Source organism: Pinus tabuliformis, chromosome 9 (assembly GCF_031772625.1).
Source record: "Pinus tabuliformis cultivar Carrire ecotype Pingquan chromosome 9, CPIR1, whole genome shotgun sequence".
Taxonomy (NCBI): domain Eukaryota; kingdom Viridiplantae; phylum Streptophyta; class Pinopsida; order Pinales; family Pinaceae; genus Pinus; species Pinus tabuliformis.
In genome coordinates this window covers 1,019,249,211-1,019,272,636 of record NC_142307.1, presented here as the reverse complement: position 1 = coordinate 1,019,272,636, position 23,426 = coordinate 1,019,249,211, and positions in this window count along the sequence as shown.

The window sequence follows — 23,426 nt, the reverse complement described above, 5'->3', positions numbered from 1 at the left end:
AATGGTGTTGGTCCAAACTCATGATGATCTGAGTGAGCATGTGATCTATTATCTATCAAAAGGCTTGGCTAGGCCTGAACTCAGATATTCACATGTGGAAAAGATGTCCTTAGCAGTTGTCTTTGCTATCAATCAATTTCGACATTATATACTATTGCGACAGACTACTGTCATCGCTTTAGAGAATCCCATGAGACACATTTTGTCTCATCAAGTCATTGGAGGAAAATATTCCAAATGGATAGTTATCCTCCAACAATTTGATTTGGTTTTCGCCACTGCCAAGGTGAAAAAATCCTTAGTCTTCGCAAAACTATTGTCGGATCTTCCCATTATCGATCCAAATGAGCTCATGATCCTCTCTCGAATTAATTTGTTTATCTGATCGACTCTATTGACCCTTGGTATGGTGACATTCTTACCTACCTCCAAGTGCAACGTTTCCTCCCTAAACTATCATCAGGTGACCGTCATCACATCCGCCACCAAGCTCGGCACTATTTAGTGTTGAATGATACTTTATATTGCCATGGAACTGATACAGTTCTTTGACGTTGCCTCACTCATGAAGAGGCGGGACACATTTTAAATGACTACCATGCTGGGGCATGTGGCGGTCATCTTTCTAGCATGTCTACTGCTCAAAATTTTTTATGCGCATGCTACTACTGGCCAACCTTTTAAAAAGATTGTATCAAGCCAATCCAGCAGTGCCACCCTTGTCAAGTATTTACAAAGAAAATGTGCACTCCCCTAGTTCTACTGCACCTGGTCATCTCTGTCGGACCCTTTTCCAAATGGGGAACCGACTTTGTCACATGCAACCCTACTTCCTTTGCTGGACACAACTACATTATTGTAGTTGTGGACTATTTCATGAAATGGGCCGAAGCCCTTCTCACTTTCTGGGCCAACGGAGAAACCGTGTTGCTATTCTTGTTTAATCAGGTTATCTGTCATTTCGATGTGCCCTGCATGATCACTACAGACCATGGGTCTCATTTTCAAAATCACATGATGTATTACTTAACATCATTTCTCGATTTTCGCTAGACCAATTGTCCTCCTACTACCCCCAAGCTAATGGCTAAGTAGAAGTCACAAGACTCACTAGCACACGCGTTATATCCTGCTTTATGGGCATATCAAACTTCAGTCAAAACCACTACAGGATTTACACCATTTCAACTCGCTTATGGCCCAGAAATGGTTCTACTTATCGAGTGTCAGATTCATTCCCTAAAAATTGATGTTGAACTCTTTCCTGTCACCACTGTTGAAGAAGAGCACCTGCTATACCTCAATCAACTGGATGAAACCCGTTGAGATGACAAATTTTCACTCGAAGCCCACAAGCACTAGGTCAATGCCCAATACGACAAAAAGGTCAAGCCTCATTCTTACCAAGAGGGCGAGCTTGTTTTGCTCTATGATAAAAAACATGACCTCTTTGGGGTAGGAACACTTCAACCCTTATGTATCGGTCCATATGTCGTCACCAAGGCCCTCTTAAAAGGGGCATATGAGCTTTAAGGCTGTGAAGGAATCCTGCTCGTAGAGCCCCAAAATGGGCTCTATCTGAAAAAGTATTACGCCTAGTACTATCGTAGGTATGTGCTTTGTAATTCTATGTATTTATAAGATTTTATTCTTTTTGGTGTGATTGGATTTTTTGGCATTTTTTGAGAATTTGTCTCATATTTAAAGGATTACCCTTAGCATAAGTAGGATACGAGGATGGTGCTAGTCATCACACACGGCACATTCCATCAGTTGCTTGGGTCATTTACACACCTGAGTCGGAACTGCTTTGTTCCAGGGGAGTCTTTCTTGGTACTGCCACCAACAATATTGTTGAGTGTATGCCTGTAATTTCACTTCTCACTGAAGCGTCATCTTGGGGCATCTCCAATTTGGTGGTTAGGTTAGACTCTTAGCTTGTCATTGGGTAATTGACAAATTGTTATCACATTCGCAATCCAATCTTGTTATGTCATTATTTAAGGGTACGACTCTTAGAATGTCAATTTGAGTTTATTACATATGAACACATTCCTCGAGAATTTAATGCAGTTGCTGATTCATTGGAAAACTATGTATTAGATTGGCATCTGTCTCATTTATTATAGATACATGTATGGAAGTAAATATTTACACAGTTAAAAATTTACAAAAACACTTAAAAAACATTTACATCATAAAAATACGGAAATATATATATATATATATATATATATATATATATATATATATATATATATATAGATCTATATATATATATATATATATATATATATATATATATATATATATATAGATATATATATATATATATATATATATATATATATATATATATATATATATATCGAATCCAGTCTTTTACATCAGAAAATTTCCCAAAACTTGGGTGTTTTAAGTACAAAATGGCTACTAAGCCTCGCTATAAACACCTGTTGGCTATACCATGCACCTGCTAAAAGAGCCTACTGCTCATGAAAAGTCAATACAACTCTAGCTATCCTCCAAAGAGGAACCAGAAACTGCTCAGGCACACCGACGATGTGTCGCTGCATATGAGCAGGAATCTCCCTCATGGGAAGTGGGGGAATGCCCATGCTCAGACCTTCGAGGTTCCTCAGAACCTCGCGGAGACTTTGTGCATTATCCCCATCTTCGGTAGTTGCTGCTCCTATGCCACCTCCAGGTAGTCGGTCCCCTCACCTCGCTTGGCGAGGCATGCCTACAGGTCGTACTGGTGCCACATCTGTGTCAAGAAAAAGCTTCATGTCAGTACTTGTTCACCCATAACAATAAAAACATTACATAAATATTCAAAAGATAAAATACTTTGAAGTACTCACAAAAGACCTTCTTACCTTGAGGCCCCCAATTTGTATTTGGTGGCAGTATCCAGTCAGGATCTCCAATAAATTCCATGCCCTCATATGCATAGTCATTGATCATCAAGATCTAACCATTGAGCCACTCGAATAAATCTTCTTCCAAAAAATGTTGGATTGGTCCCCCTCCAGTACGAGGATTGAGAGATGCCCATCACCCTTGCCTAGGCTCCCTCATATCAAGCGTACCCACACTCATCTGTGGTCTCATGACGTGCACCCTCTCAAGTATAAAGGGCGCGATGAAAGTACCATACCCAAAACTTTGTTGGGTTCGAGTCTTACATGTTGTCAACTTTGCCTTTAGCCGACGAAGAACTACGTCACACCAGTTAAATATCTGAGGCTGGACACAATCAATAGTGAGCAAAAATTGGGCCTTTGTCACAACATGGGGACTCTTGGACCTCGCTAAGCATACGGTCATCCACAATATGGCCCTCATGGACCTAGCCCTGATTCACTCGATAGGGACCCTATTGCTCACTAGTCCACTCTCAAGTTAAGCTTGGATCAACTCTAGGGTGGACCGTAGATCTGTCCTGCCCCCAGTCAAATTTTCTCATGCACCTTTGCACAAAAAACCAGTCAAAAAATATATATCATCTCTATCAATTGAGAGCTCACGAACCTAGAATAGCCCTTAGTGTTCATCCCAACGTTGAATTATCCAGATTAAGAGTTCTTCTTGACCTTTCATTAGGTCAAGCCTTTCATATTTCATTAAGCCACATCTACGAAGAACAAGTATGCATGCTTGATCATTTCACATCTGTAGTTCCTTTTGATCATGAGCTTGTTCTCTCTATAAACTCAGGATGATGGATCAAAACCTGTACAAATCAACCCAAAAATCAGTCAAAATGGGGCATAAATGCTTGCTAAAACACTTATTGGGATTTTGGAATGTTCCCTCATGCACTAATGCCCCCCCTTATGGAAAGTAGGGCACATTAACACCCTCCTCTAGGTCATGAAGTGCATTTAACGCCCCTCTAGACCTAGAGGGGAGTGTTAGTCACATTTTATGTGTTAGGGCTTCCCCAAAATCCAAAAATACACCCCCAATGCAGCTAAAAAAGGTTAAGGAATGTAGGATAATGGTTTTTCCATCTACCTAGAAGAAACGGCAAGTCGAATGATCGCCTATATTTCCTGGAATCGTCCAGAGAAGATCTGCTCCTCTTTCGCTCCAAAACACTCTCACAACACTCAAATGATGCAAATGATGAAAATGGAAGCCAAAAACTTCTTTATAGTCACTCTGGAGGTATGACTTATCTTAATTAAAGTCATTGAAGTAGAAGCAGTTCATTTGCTATGCTATTTATCAGGTGCCATGTTGACATATTGTCAAATATTACTCATGCTTTGATGAAAGGACTTTCAGGGCTGAATTGCGGAAATGACCATGTTCAATTCACTATGAGTGCTTTCTTTTATGGGATCTTTTCTCGCTCTTGAACTGAAAAATCCTCGATTTTTCATCATCGGGCTTGTTAAACTCCTACGACGATGGTATGAGCGCTTTCTTTTTTGGGACTCTTTCTCACTTTTAAATTGAAAAATCCCTGAGTTTTTCCTTTCTTCGGGCTCGTTAAATCTACGAAGAAGGAATGAGCAGTTATTTTACCCCTTTTTCCTCGTTCATTAAATTGATAAAGATACCTCGATTTTTCTTCATTTGACTCGTTAAAATTTGATGAAGATCCATTGAGTTTATTGTTGTGTGACTCATTAAACTTTCATGATGGATATCAAGTTTACTTCGTCCCCTCATACTCGTAACAAAATTAGGCAAACTTCTATTGAGCTTAGGTTTATCTCTTTATCTGGACTCAGTAGAATAACTTACGAAAAAGGAACCTTTTCAGGTATACTATTAAACCTTTGTCGCACTCGGTTAAAAACTATGACAAAGGGACCACCCTGGAGTCACTCTTTACGATCTTTTCAAACTCTCGAAATATGAAAAGACCACCGAGTTTACCTGTTTGGACTCATTAAATTAACCATATGGGGAAAGTTTACAATACAATTGATTTATCTCAGTATTTTGAAAATATTTTTTTGGTAGTAGTCGTTCCCTTGAACATGGTACCCCCTCAGCAAAGCCTTCTTTCTGATGACCTCTCAATATGAACCTTACCATCCTATGAGTTTAGATTATATACCCCGATGTTCTTGTATTTCTGTATTCTGACACAATTTGGTGTTCATGAGTCTAGAGTTGCATGGTTAAAACCTTTGTGTTGTGCCTTCTATTATTCAAGGGAAACCCTTTATCTTCTATTTCCTCCATCAAACCATCAAGCATATTCTTCCATCATTCCCTCTGTCGATTCTACCTAATGCTCAAACTATTATTCAAAAAACAATCATTCTTGTCCCGTTTTGTGTCGAATAATGTAGGACACATTATGGCCTACCTTTTGACAGGTCCCTTCCTATCGACTTCAACACTCTATCTAGGAATCAGACCCAGAAACACTTTAGTGTCTTGGAACTTACAGACATTAGTGGCAGGTTACCTTGTGTTTGGTCAGGGGTTTTCATTATTGGCTCCTGGTTAAATGATTCTACAAGTGTTCGATGACAAAAACATTATTCGCACTCGCTAGATTGCATTGTGCATCTTGGAGACCATCACCATTATCGGTGGCCATCCTCGCATCTGTTAATAGTCTCCATTATTGACTGGTAATGAGACGATTTTGTACATGTTCGGTCCCTCAATGCCTTTATTCACATTTAACAAACTATGTTGTTATGGTGAAGCAGAGATCGAGACCTTGGGTAGAGGCTTACATCACCCAGTGTTGTTTCCTCTCCCAAGTTGCGTATATTATTTTTTGGAGATAACTCATCAGAATGATATTATTATGACACATGTTCCACATTGTGCTTATCAGCGGCCACGATCGTCATATCTCTTTGTTGAGAAATCACTCTGACATAGCTACTAAGCGTGGGAATGCCCGACTCAGGACATGATTTTAGATGTTTTATATATATGTGTTGTATCAGGTTTCTCGTATTCCCGAAGCTCTGATCCTCTCTCTCTTTTTTTGAAGAAAACGATAATTATATAAAGTATTTCGGCCATCGTCTCTACCTCTAATCTCACACTTTAGGGTGCATATGTTACATAGGAAAATGACCTCCTCATCATCTTAGAGGAGAAGGGAAAGATGACTAAAACTCTCACCAGGTTCACAAGCCTATTTGTCAAGCTAACGCTCTCCAGGGACTAGCAACCTGCTTTATAAAGCTTCCTATCCATGCATCAGGTGCATTAGTCCCTAGGGTAACTTTGTTTGTTGCCTCGGGAAGTGAATTAGTCAACTTACGTGAGTTTTTGGAGGTAAAAGGAGCAAGTTGACAAAAAAATCCCTATATTCAATCCTATGTCAGCTCATAAAGCAGTGAAACATCCATATTTGAATTGTTTGGGGGAATTTCTATTCCTATTGGAGTCTACAAACAAGGAAAGAGAGCTAAAGCATGGAAACATCTATGCTTTTGCCCAAAGGAACCATGAAGGATTTGGAAATTCTTATCCTCTCATATTATATATTTTAGGCTAGGGCCATTGTCAAAGGGGTCGAAACTATTGAAAGGATTTCCTATTGACTGTCGAAGCTTGTATTAGACATCGACTCTTCAAGAGGTTAAGAAGAGAGAGAGAGAGGAGATGGAGGAGTAAGGGAAGGCTAATGCAATTGATGGTTGTAATCACTCTTTTCTATCATTAATATAGACCCACAATTGTGTTTTCCACTCCATTGTGTTGGTATTGTGATTTATTTACATGTTTATGCAACGTTAATGATTATGAGTGGCTTAGATGTATGCATTTAGATGTCCCTTTGTATTATTGTATTGATTGTTGAAGTTTTATCCTGTGATATTACGCCTCGTCTTGTTTATGTGTAGGTATTTATCTTGGAGCTAGCTGAGGGGTTTTCCACTCCGTTACTTTGCGTTCTCCATCAACACCACACCAAGATATGAGGTAACAATCCTTCTTCTTACTTTGATTATCATTTCACTGATACGGATATGTGCATGTATCTTTGGGCCAACTGTAGCTAATCTGACTGTCTACCAAGGATCCCGAGAAGATCCTTGAGGGTATCTCCATCACCAAGCACCCATGCATGAATCCCTATAACATCGGGTCTCAGAGCAGTGCAAACTCATGACAGGTAGAGAGGAGGGTTGATGACTGTGCTTGAGAAATGTGCAATTCAGTTGGACAAGGAAGCAATTTCTGCATAATTCAGGGAGGCAGAAAGGTTGTTCACCTCCTGGATTGTGTAGTACAGCTTTCCTGGAGGACAACCTTAAGCACTGCATAGTTCCAGGCAGTAGAGCAGGGTCACTGGGTGCTAAGACTGTGCAGTGTAGATTAGTTGGGGTCTGGCGGAAGATGATTGCCTGGTCGGGCATATTTTCAGGAAAATGGCTAAGTGTCGAAAGAAAGCGAACTTGTACAAACTGACGTTGTGAACATACATTTATCATACTCGATGATGAGACAACATAAACCACCATGACATCAAGAAAAAACATGTCTTCAGTGAGGCTATCTTGGGAGTTGAGAGTGACACGTGTGACACTTGTGATAGACCTTCAGACGACTGTGACAACACTTGCATGATAGTGCTTACAACTTTGTGTGTGAGTATGACAGATGTTCACATAGCAAAGACAACCCAAACACACAAAACCAGACTTCCAAACTCACCGGAATTAATCACAAGCACGGAAAAGAAATCAACATGCCAAAAGACAATTATTGGTCAAACAAGAAAAAAGATGATAAAGACTTCACAAGAGCTCATAGGGTGAGCTCAAGTGTTTGCAACCATCAAAGGAAAACCAAGGAAGGCTCTGAAATTTGGATGCAAGCCAAAATTTTGGAGTGTTTTGTAGCTGCTAATCCAATTTATTTTGTTGCTTTGTGGACTTTAGAAAGGCTTTCGATACGGTTCCTAGATACAACCTTTGGAATAGATTAGAAGAGCTAAAGGTTCCTCTCGAGTTGAGAGCTGCCGCTATAAGGTTATACGAGAATGTAATTGCCAAGCTAAAGAGCAATGAAGGGTGGTCGAAAGATATTAAGTGTAACATCGGAGTTAAACAAGGTTGCCCCCTCTCCCCTACCCTATTTTGCATTTACATCGATAAGCTCGAAGGCTATTTAGAGGAAGCAGGATGTGATGGCACGATCTTAGCTGGGATAGTCGTCATCCTTCTTCTTTATGCTGACGATATTGTTCTTTTGGCAAGGTGCCCATCTGATCTTAATAAGCAACTCGGGCTTCTGAAGGATTTCTGCTCTACCATGGGTATGACTGTTAACACTGACAAAACAAAAGTTATGATTATCAAATCCAAGAAGGACACTTACGCTAATTTTATGTATGACAATAATAACTTGGAGGAAGTGTATTCTTACAAGTACCTAGGAATTGATATTCATCACAAGCTCAACTAGAACCATAGCATTGAGAAAAGGATTAATGGGGGGTGGAAAGCTTACTTTGGTCTTGAAAATAATTGTAAAATAGCAAACCTTGTAATGTGGGATAAAAAGAAGTTCCTCTTTGAAACTTTAGTCACTCCTATTATCTTATATGGCTGTGAGGTTTGGGGTTGCAGCATCTCCAGAGAATCATGGAGAAAGATTGAGAAAATCCAGAAGAATTTTATAACTTATAACCTGAAAATTAAAAGTAATATACCCTATCCTATTCTCCTTATAGAAGCAGGTCTTTCCCCTATTGAGAGCCTAGCTATGCTTAGGTTTCTGTCGTACAAGCACAAAATCAGTAACATAGACGATCATAGACTTCCTAAGATAGCTTTAAATTCTAGCCAAAACCACCTAAGGCTCAATCGAGGGTGGCATAAAGACACAAGGGCCTGGTTAAACTATTGGGAGATCAACGAAAATGATGCATTGCAAAACATAAATAACATTAAAGATATTGTTACTTCTAAGTTCAAAGAAAAAAATGTGGTGTGAGAAAGACTTAGCGGCTAAAAGAAAATTAAGTTATTATAAGAAGGTCATCAACCCCACCCTAGAAGATCAAAAGTATCTCTCTATTTTAACTAGCTCAAAGAAGAAAATTAATATAGCAAAGATTAGAACGAATTCTCATGAGCTCCATAGTGAAACAGGTCGTTGGGTAGTTCCTAAAACACCATGGATGGAAAGGATCTGCCATATATGTGAGAATAGGAACATCGAGGATGAAAACCACTTCCTCTTAGAGTGCCCCGCGTATAACCACATTAGATCTCAGTTTCACAATCTTTGTTACAATACTGACCTTCCTAGCCTTTTACAATGTCAAAATTATAGTGAGCTCGGGAGGCTTCTCTCCAAGCTTTTTGAGCATAGGAATAAAATCTTAAATCAAAATAGATAATTTGTTTCTTTAGGTCCGATAGACCATTATTTGGTCTCAGCGGACGTTAACCATCATCATCATCATCATCATCATCAATAAGATCCAATCATGCACACAACTTGATTGGGAGAAGTGTTACAACATCATAATGAAACTGGCCAACGAGCTTCTTTACTTCACCAGGATTCTCAACCATGATCTTTCGTTGGGATATTGAAGGCAACAATATTTTATTGTACGAGGAATTAATTCCTATAATAACAAACCTAAGATAGGATATCTTGGTTTGGAAAAAGTCTTACAGAATGATGAAAGTCATCTTAGCATGAAAGTGGTTGGAACTTAGTAATATTCTAAGACAACCATCACTCTCGAGTGACAATTCAAAAAATGTCTCTAATGATTTCATTTCAAGAACACTCCGAAGTAATTGTATTTTATGTGTTCTTTCATCTTGAGGGCTTATATTCACTTCTAATCTTTTACTTCAAAGATCCTTTCATTTGAATTATCTTATATTATTTATAAAACTAGTTATCCTAGTTATATATACAATGATAATATATCATGAATTTTTTATTTTATATGTATTGTGTTCTAAGTAAACCATAACATTTTTTTTATATGACTTAGGTTATGGTCTTTTAGCGTAGTTAATCAATTTTATTTTTAGTAATGTAATTTTATTTAATTGTCATGTTTTTCCTTAGAGGAAAATTTTTACATTTATTTAAAATATTATTTTGGAAAAGTCCATGTTGATTATTCATATGTCTCTTTCTCAAATGCTACATGTGATACCTCCGTATTAAGTCTTTAAGGGTTAGGATTTGGGATTGAAGATTTTCTAATTGTAAGTATTCCTTCATGTGAGTTTTCAAAGAGGGATGGATATGATTGCATATCTAAAGAATCTTACCAAATGGATTTCCTATTTGTAGGAATGTGCATAAACATTAGAGACATTTTATTCTATATATAAAAGTGATATGATCGCATATCTAAAGAATCTTACCAAATGGATTTCCTATTTGTAGGAATGTGCATAAACATTAGAGACATTTTATTCTATATATAAAAGTGATATGATCGCATATCTAAAGAATCTTACCAAATGGATTTCCTATTTGTAGGAATGTGCATAAACATTAGAGACATTTTATTCTATATATAAAAGTGATATGATCGCATATCTAAATAATCTTACCAAATGGATTTCCTATTTGTAGGAATGTGCATAAACATTAGAGACATTTTATTCTATATATAAAAGTGATATGGTCGCATATCTAAAGAATCTTACCAAATGGATTTCCTATTTGTAGGAATGTGCATAAACATTAGAGACATTTTATTCTATATATAAAAGTGATATGGTCGCATATCTAAAGAATCTTACCAAATGGATTTCCTATTTGTAGGAATGTGCATAAACATTAGAGACATTTTATTCTATATATAAAAGTGATATGATCGCATATCTAAAGAATCTTACCAAATGGATTTCCTATTTGTAGGAATGTGCATAAACATTAGAGACATTTTATTCTATATATAAAAGTGATATGATCGGTTATCTAAAGAATCTTACCAAATGGATTTCTTATTTGTAGGAATGTGCATAAACATTAGAGACATTTTATTCTATATATAAAAGTGATATGATCACATATCTAAAGAATCTTACCAAATGGATTTCCTATTTGTAGGAATGTGCATAAACATTAGAGACATTTTATTCTATATATAAAAGTGATATGATCGCATATCTAAAGAATCTTACCAAATGGATTTCCTATTTGTAGGAATGTGCATAAACATTAGAGACATTTTATTCTATATATAAAAGTGATATGATCGCATATCTAAAGAATCTTACCAAATGGATTTCCTATTTGTAGGAATGTGCTTAAACATTAGAGACATTTTATTCTATATATAAAAGTGATATGATCGCATATCTAAAGAATCTTACCAAATGGATTTCCTATTTGTAGGAATGTGCATAAACATTAGAGACATTTTATTCTATATATAAAAGTGATATGATCGCATATCTAAAGAATCTTACCAAATGGATTTCCTATTTGTAGGAATGTGCATAAACATTAGAGACATTTTATTCTATATATAAAAGTGATATGATCGCATATCTAAAGAATCTTACCAAATGGATTTCCTATTTGTAGGAATGTGCATAAACATTAGAGACATTTTATTCTATATATAAAAGTGATGAATGCCTTTCTTGTCCATGTAATTTTTAATTATAAAAATGTTGTCATCAATATATCACTAGGTGTCAATGGACTTGTCATAAGCTATCGAGTTTTATACGACCATTAATAGCAAGGTATGATAATTCATGATTTAATTCCACCTTTGTTAATTTTATAATATGCACATAACTACTCTATAAGGCGCCATTTAGGAAAACATGACCATCTTATAATTTAACCATGCAACACAATAGGTTTGTTTGTTTAATATTTTTTTAAATTTACAATTACAAGATTCATGCAATGCAACATGGGCTATATCAACAATGCTAACAAGAGATTTACAATTCACTTTGTATATAAAAAAAAAGGCGCCATTTAGGAAAACATGACCATCTTATAATTTAACCATGCAACACAATAGATTTGTTTGTTTAATATTTTTTTAAATTTACAATTACAAGATTCATGCAATGCAACATGGGCTATATCAACAATGCTAACAAGAGATTTACAATTCACTTTGTATATAAAAAAAGGCGTCATTTAGGAAAACATGACCATCTTATAATTTAACCATGCAACACAATAGATTTGTTTGTTTAATATTTTTTTAAATTTACAATTACAAGATTCATGCAATGCAACATGGGCTATATCAACAATGCTAACCAGAGATTTACAATTCACTTTGTATATAAAAAAAATATTAATTAGGACAAATTTGTTCCTTGTGTTACTCATATTCTGCATTGCTCTTTTATAATAAAATTTTAGAAATACAAGCGTTATTCCTGAGGTTACTGTGGTGTTTGTTTAATAGAAGTTGTAAATAATGTTATAGAGTTTATAAGATTATGATATTATTTTATTAAGTTTTTTTAATCCGATTATGATGTTGTTTTATTAAGTTCTTTTATAGGAATGCATATTTATTTTTTTGTAACTTGTATTTAATTTTAGTCCTGAAAACTTGGTATTTATCTTTTAATCTATTTATTTTAGAATAGAATAATTTAAAAAAAAATTCTTACACATTTAAAAATTTATTTTTATAAATCTCAATTCTAAAGAAAAATATGAATCACCTCAACTTATATACAAAAATTATAAACTAAAACTTTAGTCATTAACTTACCTTACCTATCATCTACTAAAATTGTTTGACCAGATTATAATAAACCATTGAAAATTATTAATAGTAAAAAATTACTAGAAAACTCACATAAATTTATTAAAAAATAAAAAATTGATATAAATAAAATAATAAGGTTTTTATAATTAATAAAAAATTATTTACAATGTTAAAAAATATATATTTTTTAAAATAATGTTGCATATAAATATTAGTTAAAAAAATACTATAAATATTTAATAAGAGACAAATCCAAATTTTTTTATATAATTACCAAAATTACTATAACATGTGTTTATAATTTATTTTTGTTTTTTAATATTGATTCATTAATCAAAACATCATTAATGGTTATTCTTAAACTTAAGAGACAAATCCAAATTTTTTTATATAATTGCCAAAATTACTATAACATGTGTTTATAATTTATTTTTGTTTTTTAATATTGATTCATTAATCAAAACATCATTAATGGTTATTCTTAAACTTGAAATTTGATTATTTCTTTAAAATAAATTATTTTTATATATACGAATGATAGAAAATTCCTTGCACTTTAATCCTCGGAGACATAAAAAGACCTTACACTTTTATCATAAGAGACATTTGTTTTATTGGTTAATATATTAAAAGTACAATAAGTACACATAAAATATCATTTTATAGTCCTTTTGGATTCCTTATTACAAGAGAAGCATAATCAATTCTAAAAATATTATGAGATAGAAAAGTTCATTACAGGAATATAAAAATGAAAACGAAAAAGAAAAAAAACAATTAAATTTCCTTTGCAATCTCATAATTTATTTATTTCTTATTTATGTTGAGAATTTGTGATAATTTATAGTAAAAAAATTCTTTTTTTTCAAGTATAAAGCGTTTTAAGTGTAAACAAATTTAAATTTCGTAAAATTTAATAATTTTGTTATTATAAAATTTGAGTGAATGGGAAGATTATTTTTTAATAAATTATTAGTATTTCATTTATATGGTAGATTTTTTTAAAATAATGGTGATGAGTTATGTTTATTTTTAAATAGTTATTAATGATTATTTTATTTGTTAAGTTTGGTCGGTCTTTTTCATTTTCTATTATATAATAAACAAGTTTACATCACACAAATTAACTAGGTGGCCTTAACTTGCCTCGAGGGGAAATCAAGTCTGTTGGTCATCGGTCAATGTTATAAGCCATCCAAAAACATAATTGTTTAGTCTTTCTAGCCAGGCTAGATATGTCTCTATCTCATGTCCAGACACTACATAACTGTAAAAACTGAGATTTGCAACATAAAAGATAAAAGCTAACCGCATAGACCAAAATTATGCATGGGAGGAGTCTAATCCTTCTGTTCCTCTGAGGCAGATGTGACGGGAGCAAGATCTTCAGTAGTAGCCCGTGGCATACCATACATCTCTAAAATGCAAGGGATGTGGCGGTCAATTCTGTCCATTTTGATATCCTATTTGTACAGCTGGAAGAGAATTTTCTCCATGTCCTTCTTGTAATTCAGTAGTCCTTAGACTGTCATTGCCATACCCACTGATATCTGCTCCATCGCCTTACCGAGTAAACTCTTCATTAGCCAGTACAGGTAAAGCGTTTGCTTGAACTGTGTGATTCTCCCTCGAGTGTTCCCTGGATCCAGGACAAGAGTCCTCCAGTTATCCATCTCTTCCTCTATCTCGCTTTCTTGCTTTACCTCCTCTTCCCATTCTTCCATCAATTTTCGAATGCCAACATCCGTCCCTTCACGGTAGGCCTCTGCTGCTTCAGCTATGAGATGCTCTACTGATTTCCGACCCTTGCGAGTTGCCAACATGCTCGGCCCCTTATCTATTCGGGGGGCCAGGCCTCTCCTGCTGTTGCCACGTCCTCTCACAGCTTGGGCCATGAATGGTTTGGCAGAACACTATTGAAACCTAGAAGAAGTTAGATTCAAATTCAGACTTTTCTTAACACACCACCTTTCCCAAGCATGTTTTTCCTCTCCTCCATTTCTCACCGCGTATGTATAGGGGTGGGTCGAAGCCCATAGATCCTAGGGGGGGTCTCTAACTCTTACCTCGAGGCCCACCATTGTTCCCTTCCCCCTCACCATGGATTGTATGCAGGTCGTATTGCTCTGTCTCAAGCTGAGCCCACAGGTCCTCCTTGAATCTAGCAGGACGCCTACAATGGTTCCATATTCCTGCTTCCTCGGCCCAAATAGAAGTGACTTTCCCTCTCAGATCCCTTCGGCTAGTTTTCCACATAAGGTTCCTAGCTTTACTGTCAATCCCATGCGGTTTCCAGCTATCCCAACTATTTCTCTACAAACTACTGCCCTGGTTACAGACCCATGCCCTTGCCATCAGCTTTTCCCTGCTTCTCTCTACAACCCCCGACCCCTCTTGAATTGCAGTGCCTCTATCCAGTTTCCCCTTGGCCTTAATTATAAACCACAGAACCTCATAGCCTCGCAGCCTAGTTCCCCCGTCCCCACAGCCATGGTTATGACCCATTTGGGAGAAAGTATATACACAAAACCAGGCCATGGCAAGAAATTGCCTCCCCCATTACCACCAACAGAATTCAATTCCCCATAGTCTCAAACTCATTTCCCTCCTTTCCCCCCAGCAGAACCCCAACTAGACCATAGATTCAATGCTCAGGCAAAGTAGAATTACATACCTTATTTCTGCAGGTGTCCGTCCATGACCAAGGTTCCTCCTGTACTGTCGACCTTCCACTGCTCTGTATCGCCACCCTTCCCCATAGCCTTTCACTCCTGCATTACACATCGAATGGCCTCGCCTACTCCACCACCCTACCTTATTTACTATCCCGCCACCTTGCTCACTTTCCCAACAAGAATTCACGCCGAAGGACACCGCACCCCCTGCCTTGAGCATTTGGGGGATGGCGGTAATTAGTGCTCGGATACTACGAATGGCTGCACCCAGGCTGGCTTGACTCACTATGACCCGCATCTCGATTGGGGGCTTGAGTTGCTTGGCTTCTGCTTTCTTAGCTCTGTGTGAAATCCTGGGCTAATATTACCTGCAGGGTTCGAAGGTTGTATCCTAGGGTTTGATCGGCCATTGCTTTTCTAGCCTATCCTGCTGATGATTGCACCCCCAATTAGCCAGGAAGTCAGCCCCTTTGTTTCCATCTCTCCTGACGTGTCTGACCTGTATATAATCAAATTTGGGGATGATTTCGCCTATCTCTTGGATGAGTCTTGTAGTCCTCCAACTCTAGCTAAGTTTATCCCACTTAGTACCATTGTTTAGTTTTTCCACGGTATTTATGACCAGGCTTGAATCTCCTTCCACTTCTAGGTTTCGATATCCCATTTTGACATCTATTAGGAGGCCTTGTCGTACTGCAACAAACTTCACCTCATTATTACTGGCTATCCCACAGCTTTCTACATAAATAAGCTGGGTGTTAGCCTGAGGATCTCGGAAGAGGCCACCTAGCCCTGCCTCTCCAGGGTTTCCTTTGGAAGCCCCATCAAAGTTAAGTTTTATGAATCCTTCTTCCAGGGGGGGTGAAATGGGACCCGAAGGTCATACCTACACTGCTTGTCTTCCATGCTTTAGTGGCAATCATCCCCGGGGCTAAATTGAGTTTTTGTAGGATTCAAGCTTCTTGGGGAGGCACTTGCCAGTCCTCTTTGTGCCATGTCTCTGCAAGGATTGTTTCCCTTATATTCTGGATTATGCCATCCCAAACTTTCTCCTATGATGTTGTTTTATTCTTGAAAATTCTATGGTTTCACTCCTTCCAGATCGCCTAGAGGGTGAATCCTAGGCCTAGACCCCATGCCCGATTTACTACAGGGCTTGAATATATATGGTTCCACCATAGGAGAATTGTTCCTTTAATGTTGTTTTGGTCTCTATCCATTCTTTTGAAAACTCCTTGCATTTGCCTCCACTTCTACTCCACAAACTGGCATGTGTTGAGGATATGCTCCATATCTTCCCTGTGTTGATGGCATAGCCAGCAAAAGGAGGGCCCCTGAAAGCCTCATTTCTGCAATTGGTCCCAGGCCAAGATGTTGTTGGCATTATGATTCTGGTTTAGCTCTATGGTACAGGTGTTGTACTTGATGGCAACTCACTCAAGTGGAAAAATTCTATTCAGGCTCTCAAAATGATGGAAAATAATAGGTTCGCAGGTGCATCATTCAAAAGGTGTGGAACCGCAGGTTCACCATCCAAGAAGTGTGGACATACCCGCAGGTTATCCGTTCATAAGGTGCGGTTCCCCAGTTCATTCACTCCAATGCAGAGAAACGCGCTCACGTGGGGTTTCTTATGTTTGGCCCTTGGTATTTAGCTCGTCGTTCACGATCCTATGGTTTTGGCACGTGGTTTAGGATATAAATTATTTGAACCCCTGTTTGGATCCCTTGTATTGATTTTCGATGGTTTTGTCCCATGGTTTGAATAAGGGCTTGCCTATAAAAAGGAAAAGCGATCACTTGGCTAGACACTTGTGAAATTTGAATATCTTAAGATCTGAAATTTTGGGTGATTGGTTCTAAAAGCTAGATCTAAATCAAGGAGAAAACTTAAGGCAAATCTATTGATAAGTAGTGATCTCTCGGGCGCATGATCAGATCTGTGGATCTGACTGTCTATGGCACATTGGAGGACTGTTAACTTGGCCCTAATCAAAGGTTTGTAGGCGATCCACAGAGTGTGTGCGGGGGTACGCAACGCATGATAAGGTGCAGTGCGGGGGTACGCAGTGCAGCAGAAGGCACAGTGTGAGGTACGTGGTGCAGAAGAAGGCACAGTGTGGAGATACGTAGGAAAACAGAAGAACCAGTTGCAGAGGTATGTTTTCTGGTAGATAGTGCAGGTGCGGATCTGAGCAGAGGTACACAGGGCATCAGAACGAGTGGTGTGGAGATACGTAGAGCAGAAGAGTGACCAGTGTGGATCTGCGCAGTTTAGACACAGAAGAGTTGTGGATATTCGCAGGCCTCTATTGGTGAAGTTGCAGACCTATCTTGAAACATTTGTTGGCTATCTTTTATCTATTGTTGCAGAGTTCTGGGTTTAGATTTCTGGTATTACTTTTCTGTTTACAACATTCTGAGAAGTTGGGTGATTTATTGGTTGATTGTATAAGGAGATTTGGTGATTTGCATGTACTTGATGATTATTTGATCTTCTTGGATCCAGTTTGAAAATTAATGAAACGTGGTCCTTAAAGAAGTAGAAGAGAAAAGGGGGTTGTAGCTCCCTTCCAGGAGAGACTGGAAAACGAGAGAGAGTTGTAGCTCTCTGCAGGTTGCAGCCTGCGTACTGGTAAAGGACTGCACCAGTACAAAATCATTGTAAAAGAAGTTTCTAATTGAAAGAAGATAGAGACATATTGCAGCAGGTGGTTTTCACTCACATTGGGTTTCCACCTTATATTTGGTGTTCTTTGGTGTGACTATCTGTTTTTCATTGTTCTTGCTCATTATTATATGGTATTGACATACAAGTTAATCATCAATATTTGAAGAATAATTTAAAGATGGTATATTGAAAAGAATTTTATAATACTGATTCACCGCCCCTCTCAGTATTATTTCCAACGATTGGTTTCAGAGTAGGTTCTTCAGAAGAAGCTTGATTTCTTTAAGAAAGATCTTTCATCATGAGCAACTACGAGAGGGAAGCATCAATCAGGCCACTGATTTTTGATGGGACAAACTTCGTTTATTGGAAGGTAAGAGTTACTGCCTATCTTCAATCTCTTGGTACAAAAGTCTGGGATATCATAGATACAGGGTATACTTTTCTATCAGCAACTCCTACAGATCCGGCTGAGAAGAAGAAATATGAAAAAAATGCAAAGGCAGTCAATACTCTATTAGGATTCCTATCTCAATCAGAATTTGTCAACGTAATGCAGTTTAAATCCTCAAAAGAGATATGGGACAAGATTGTTCTGAGCTATGAAGGAGATGATCAGGTAAAACGAGCAAAACTTCAAACCCTCAGGATTCAGTATGAAAATCTCAGGATGTATAATGATGAAAGTGTGGCTAACTATTTTCTTCGTGTAGATGAGATTGTTAATTGTATGAAAAATTTGGGTGAAGAAATAAAAGAGGCTGTTGTGGTTGAAAAATTTCTAAGATCTTTGTCCCCCTAGATTTTAATCTAAAGTTTCTGCAATAGGAGAAAAAGAGAATCTACAAAACCTTAAAATGTCACAGCTGCACGGAATTCTAACTGCTTATGAAATGAGGAAAGGAGGTCCATCAGACAGGAGAGAAGTTGCCTTCAAGACTTCAAGAAAAAGAGAGTACTATGAGTCAAGACACGTGTTAGAAGAAGAAGAAGAATCAAATTTTGTCAAAAATCTTCAACGGGGTACTGGAAGTTTCAGAGGTAAGTTACCTTTCAAATGCTTTGCTTGTGGAAGAGTAGGTCATTATGCTGCCAAATTTCCTCATAAGGATAAGATTGACAAGGGAAAGGAACCTGTTAGATGGAATAAGAAACATAATGCAAATAAGAAAAGCTATTACACTCATGAAGACAGTGATGGACTATCAAATAGTGATGAAGATGACCGAGGTAATGACTATAAACTTTTAATGGCTTTTGAAGATGATGATTACATGGATGATATAGATGTGGATATCTTTTATGAAGATATTTCTAGACTCAAGACATGTTTAGAAGAAAAGAATGTGATCATTGATACTCTGCAATTTCAACTTGATGAAAAAGAAAAATTTCCTGAGAAGTTAGAATGTGAAATTGTTGGCCTTAGAAAAGAAATTGAGAAAAAAAAGGCTCTTAATCTTAAATTTGTTAAAGGATTTGAAACTCTGGATGAGATTATCAATGTACAACGTTCTCCACTAATCAAGACAGGTCTGGGTTATACTAGAGAAACATCTCAAGCATCCACCTTGAAGAGTTATCTTGATGTAGCACGGAGGAATGAGCAAAGGCCCAATGGAGATCACCAGGTAAGGCAAGGACAAATTACATCAAGAACAAACAAAGACTATTAGGTAAACTAGGGGCAATCCATCTTAAGGGTGAACAAAAGCTACAACCAGCCACAGGTAAAAACTTCTCAATTTGCTTCAAGAATGGATGACAATAGAAATTACAATCATTTGCCTGGTAGATTTGATAATCGCAGAAGTTTCTTCAATGGCCAATGTTTCTCTTGCCATAACTTTGGTCACAAAGCAGCTCAATGTGTTGCATATAAGACGATCATGATTAGAGAAGCTCAAACACAAAGAAGTATGATTGGGATTACGAAAAGGACCTATAACAACTTTTCGGCACTTGAAAATGAAATTGAATGTTCTATTTGTAATAACTTCGGTCATGAAGATTCTGAATGCAGGAGCAGGTTTCGGCAGACAAAGGAACAAGCCTCAAGCACCAGAACATGGAGAATAAAGGAACCACAACCAGAAAGATGTGGGATATCTTTTTATGCAGAAGGACAGGAAAATCTATGGTACATCGACAGTGGATGTTCGAAGCATATGATAGGTGATAAAGAAAAACTTGAATCATATACTGCTTTAGAAAAGGGAAAGAAAGTTTCTTTTGGAAATGATACCCCTGCAGCCATAAAAGGAAAAGGCACTGCTTAGTTGAAAGAAAAGGTCAAAGCTGGAAATGTTTTGTATGTTGATGGCTTGAAGCATAATCTATTGAGTGTCAGTCAGATGTGCGATCAAGGAACCGAGGTAATATTTCGATCAAATGGATGTAGTGTTTGTGATCTTGATACAGGAAAAATAGTGATCAAAGGTAGAAGAACTCCAAATAATTTATACATATTTGAAGAAGGACAACAACAACGCTATTTGAGCAAGGATGATGAACACTGGTTATGGCACCAGAGGTTACGACATCTAAGCTTTTCACAAATAAGGAAAGCATGAAAATACCAGGCAGTTCGTGGTCTTCCAGATATCAAAATTTCAGTCAACACCATATGCAAATCATGTCAGTTTGTTAAGAAAACCAGAACTAACTTCCCTGAGAAGGAAGAATCAGCCAGTAGGCCTCTTGAACTAGTCCATACAGATGTATGTGGTCCATTTAGGACAAGGTCACCTCGAGGAGAAGAATACTTTATATTATTCATTGACGACTTCTCCAGGATGGTTTGGTTGGGACTTATGAAACATAAGGATGAAGCATTTGAAAAGTTCAAATCTTTCAAAGCCATGGCTGAAAACGAATCAGATCACAAAATTAAGTGCCTCAGGTTTGACAGAGGTGGGGAGTTCACCTCAAATGATTTTTTTGATTTCTGTGAAGAACGTGGAATAAGAAGGGAATTCTCTACAGCTAGGAATCCTCAGCAAAATGGAGTGGTGGAAAGGATGAATAGAACGGTTCAACAAATGGCTCATGCTATGCTTGATGAATCTGGAACTCCCACAACCTTCTGGGGTGAAGCTGCATTTTCTGTGGTTGTTATTCTCAACAAAACAAATGTTCGAGTGAACAGTACTCAAACTACTCATGAGCTCTGGTATGTGGAAACTCCTTCGGTAAAGCATTTCAAAATTTTTGGGAGCAAATGCTATATTAAGAATAATGATGAACAACTTGGCAAACTTGAACCTAGAGCAGATGAAGGCATTCCTCTTGGTTATTCTCCCCACAACAAAGCATATAAGTGTTACAATAAAAGACTTGGAAGAATTGTTGACAGCATTGATGTAGTGGTTGATGAAAAAGGATACATTCCTAGGCAAGTAAATTATGAAAATATCGAAGAAGATGAAGACTACTATCCAAATAAGATTGATGATGAAGAAGAACCTCAAGAGGCACCAAAGGAACATATAAGGACAGAAGAGAAGACTCCATCTAGGTACGTTCAGAATAATCATCCAGAATCTCAGATTTTGGGGCAGAAAGAGGGAGGTGTACAAACAAGAAGAACAATTGCAGAAGCCTCAAGCTATTTGGCATTACTCTCCTCCACTGAACCACAAAATGTAAGAGAGGCATGCAAAGATGAATGCTGGGTCAAGGCAATGGATGAAGAACTTGAGCAGATCGAAAAGAAAAACACTTGGGAGTTAGTTCCTAGACCAAAATATAAGAATGTCATAGGGACAAAATGGATCTTCAAAAATAAGTTGAATGAAAATGGGGAAGTAATTAGAAACAAGCCAGACTTGTTTGTAAAGGGTATGCTCAACAAGAAGGAATAGACTTTGAAGAAACTTTTTCTCCCGTTGCTAGACTTGAGGCCATCCGAATGTTCCTTGCTCTCTCAAGCTTTCAGAAGTTCAAAGTATTTCAAATGGACGTAAAATCAACCTTTCTGAATGGAGAGTTAGAAGAAGAAGTGTACATTGAGCAACCAGATGGGTTCATCCTTGGGAATGATCCAAATCTTGTATGCAGACTAAAAAAGGCTCTCTGGTCTTAAACAGGCTCCAAGGGCTTGGTACTACTGCTTGGACAAATATCTTCATCAACAAGGTTTTTCAAAGGGATCAGCAGATAGCAATCTTTATATAAAAATTAAAAATGACAAATTACTAATACTTGTTGTGTATGTAGATGATATTATCTTTGGCAGCAATGAAGAAGCTATGAGTCAAAGCTTTGCCTTGGTGATGTAGAAAGAATTCGAAATGTATTTGCTTGGAGAACTGACATATTTTCTTGGACTGCAAATCCAACGAAATGAAGGCGGGATCTTCTTGTCTCAAACCAAGTATCTCAAGCATATTTTGAAGAAATATGGCATGGAAGATGCAAAACCAGTATGTACCCCCATGGTCACAGGATGTAGCCTCAGTGCAAATGATGAATCAACAACAGTGCATCAACCAACCTACAGATCTATGATTGGAAGTCTTCTTTATTTGACAGGTACCCGACCAGACATCATGCATGCAGTGGGAATAGCTGGAAGATTTCAGGAAAATCCAAAGGAAACTCATCTTCAGGCAATGAAGAGAATTTTCAAGTACCTTCAAGGAACTCAAAACTATGGTTTATGGTATCCTAGAGATACAGATCTCACACTTCATGCTTATACAGATGCAGATTGGACTGGAAGCGTGGATGACAGGAAGAGCACAAGTGGTGGTGCATTCTTTATGGGTTCCAGATTAGTATCTCGGTTCAGCAAGAAACAGAGTTCGATTGATTTATCTACAGCTGAAGCGGAATATGTGGATGCTGCATCTTGCTGTACTCAACTCCTTTGGATGATGCAGACCTTGCATGATTTTCAGATCACTTGTACTCCACCTATCTCCATCTTATGTGATAATACAAGTGCAATCAACATTTTAAAGAACCTAGTCATGCATTCAAAGATCAAGCACATACCGATCAAGTATCACTTTCTCAGGAACAAGTGCTTGAACAAAAGGTCAAGTTGGAGTATGTTCCTTCTAAGGAACAAGTTGAAGATATACTCACCAAACCATTGCCCAGGGAGACCTTTGAATACCTCAGGCAAAAGATGGGGGTTGTTGATGCATCATCCTGTTGTTGAATGTCATCTGTTTCAGAGATTGTTGGTTGTACGCAAGTTTCATATGGGGTATACGCGTACATTTGCTGGGTTGCGGATTGGTCGAAGATCGAATGGCACAGGTTCAAGGGGGGCATATAATGCATTGTTGGCATTATGGTAGAATATCTTGGAGGAAGTATAGAAGGAGATCATGGATGCTGATCTGAATAGTGCTGCAATATGTCTCTATCTCTTTCATGGTCAATTATG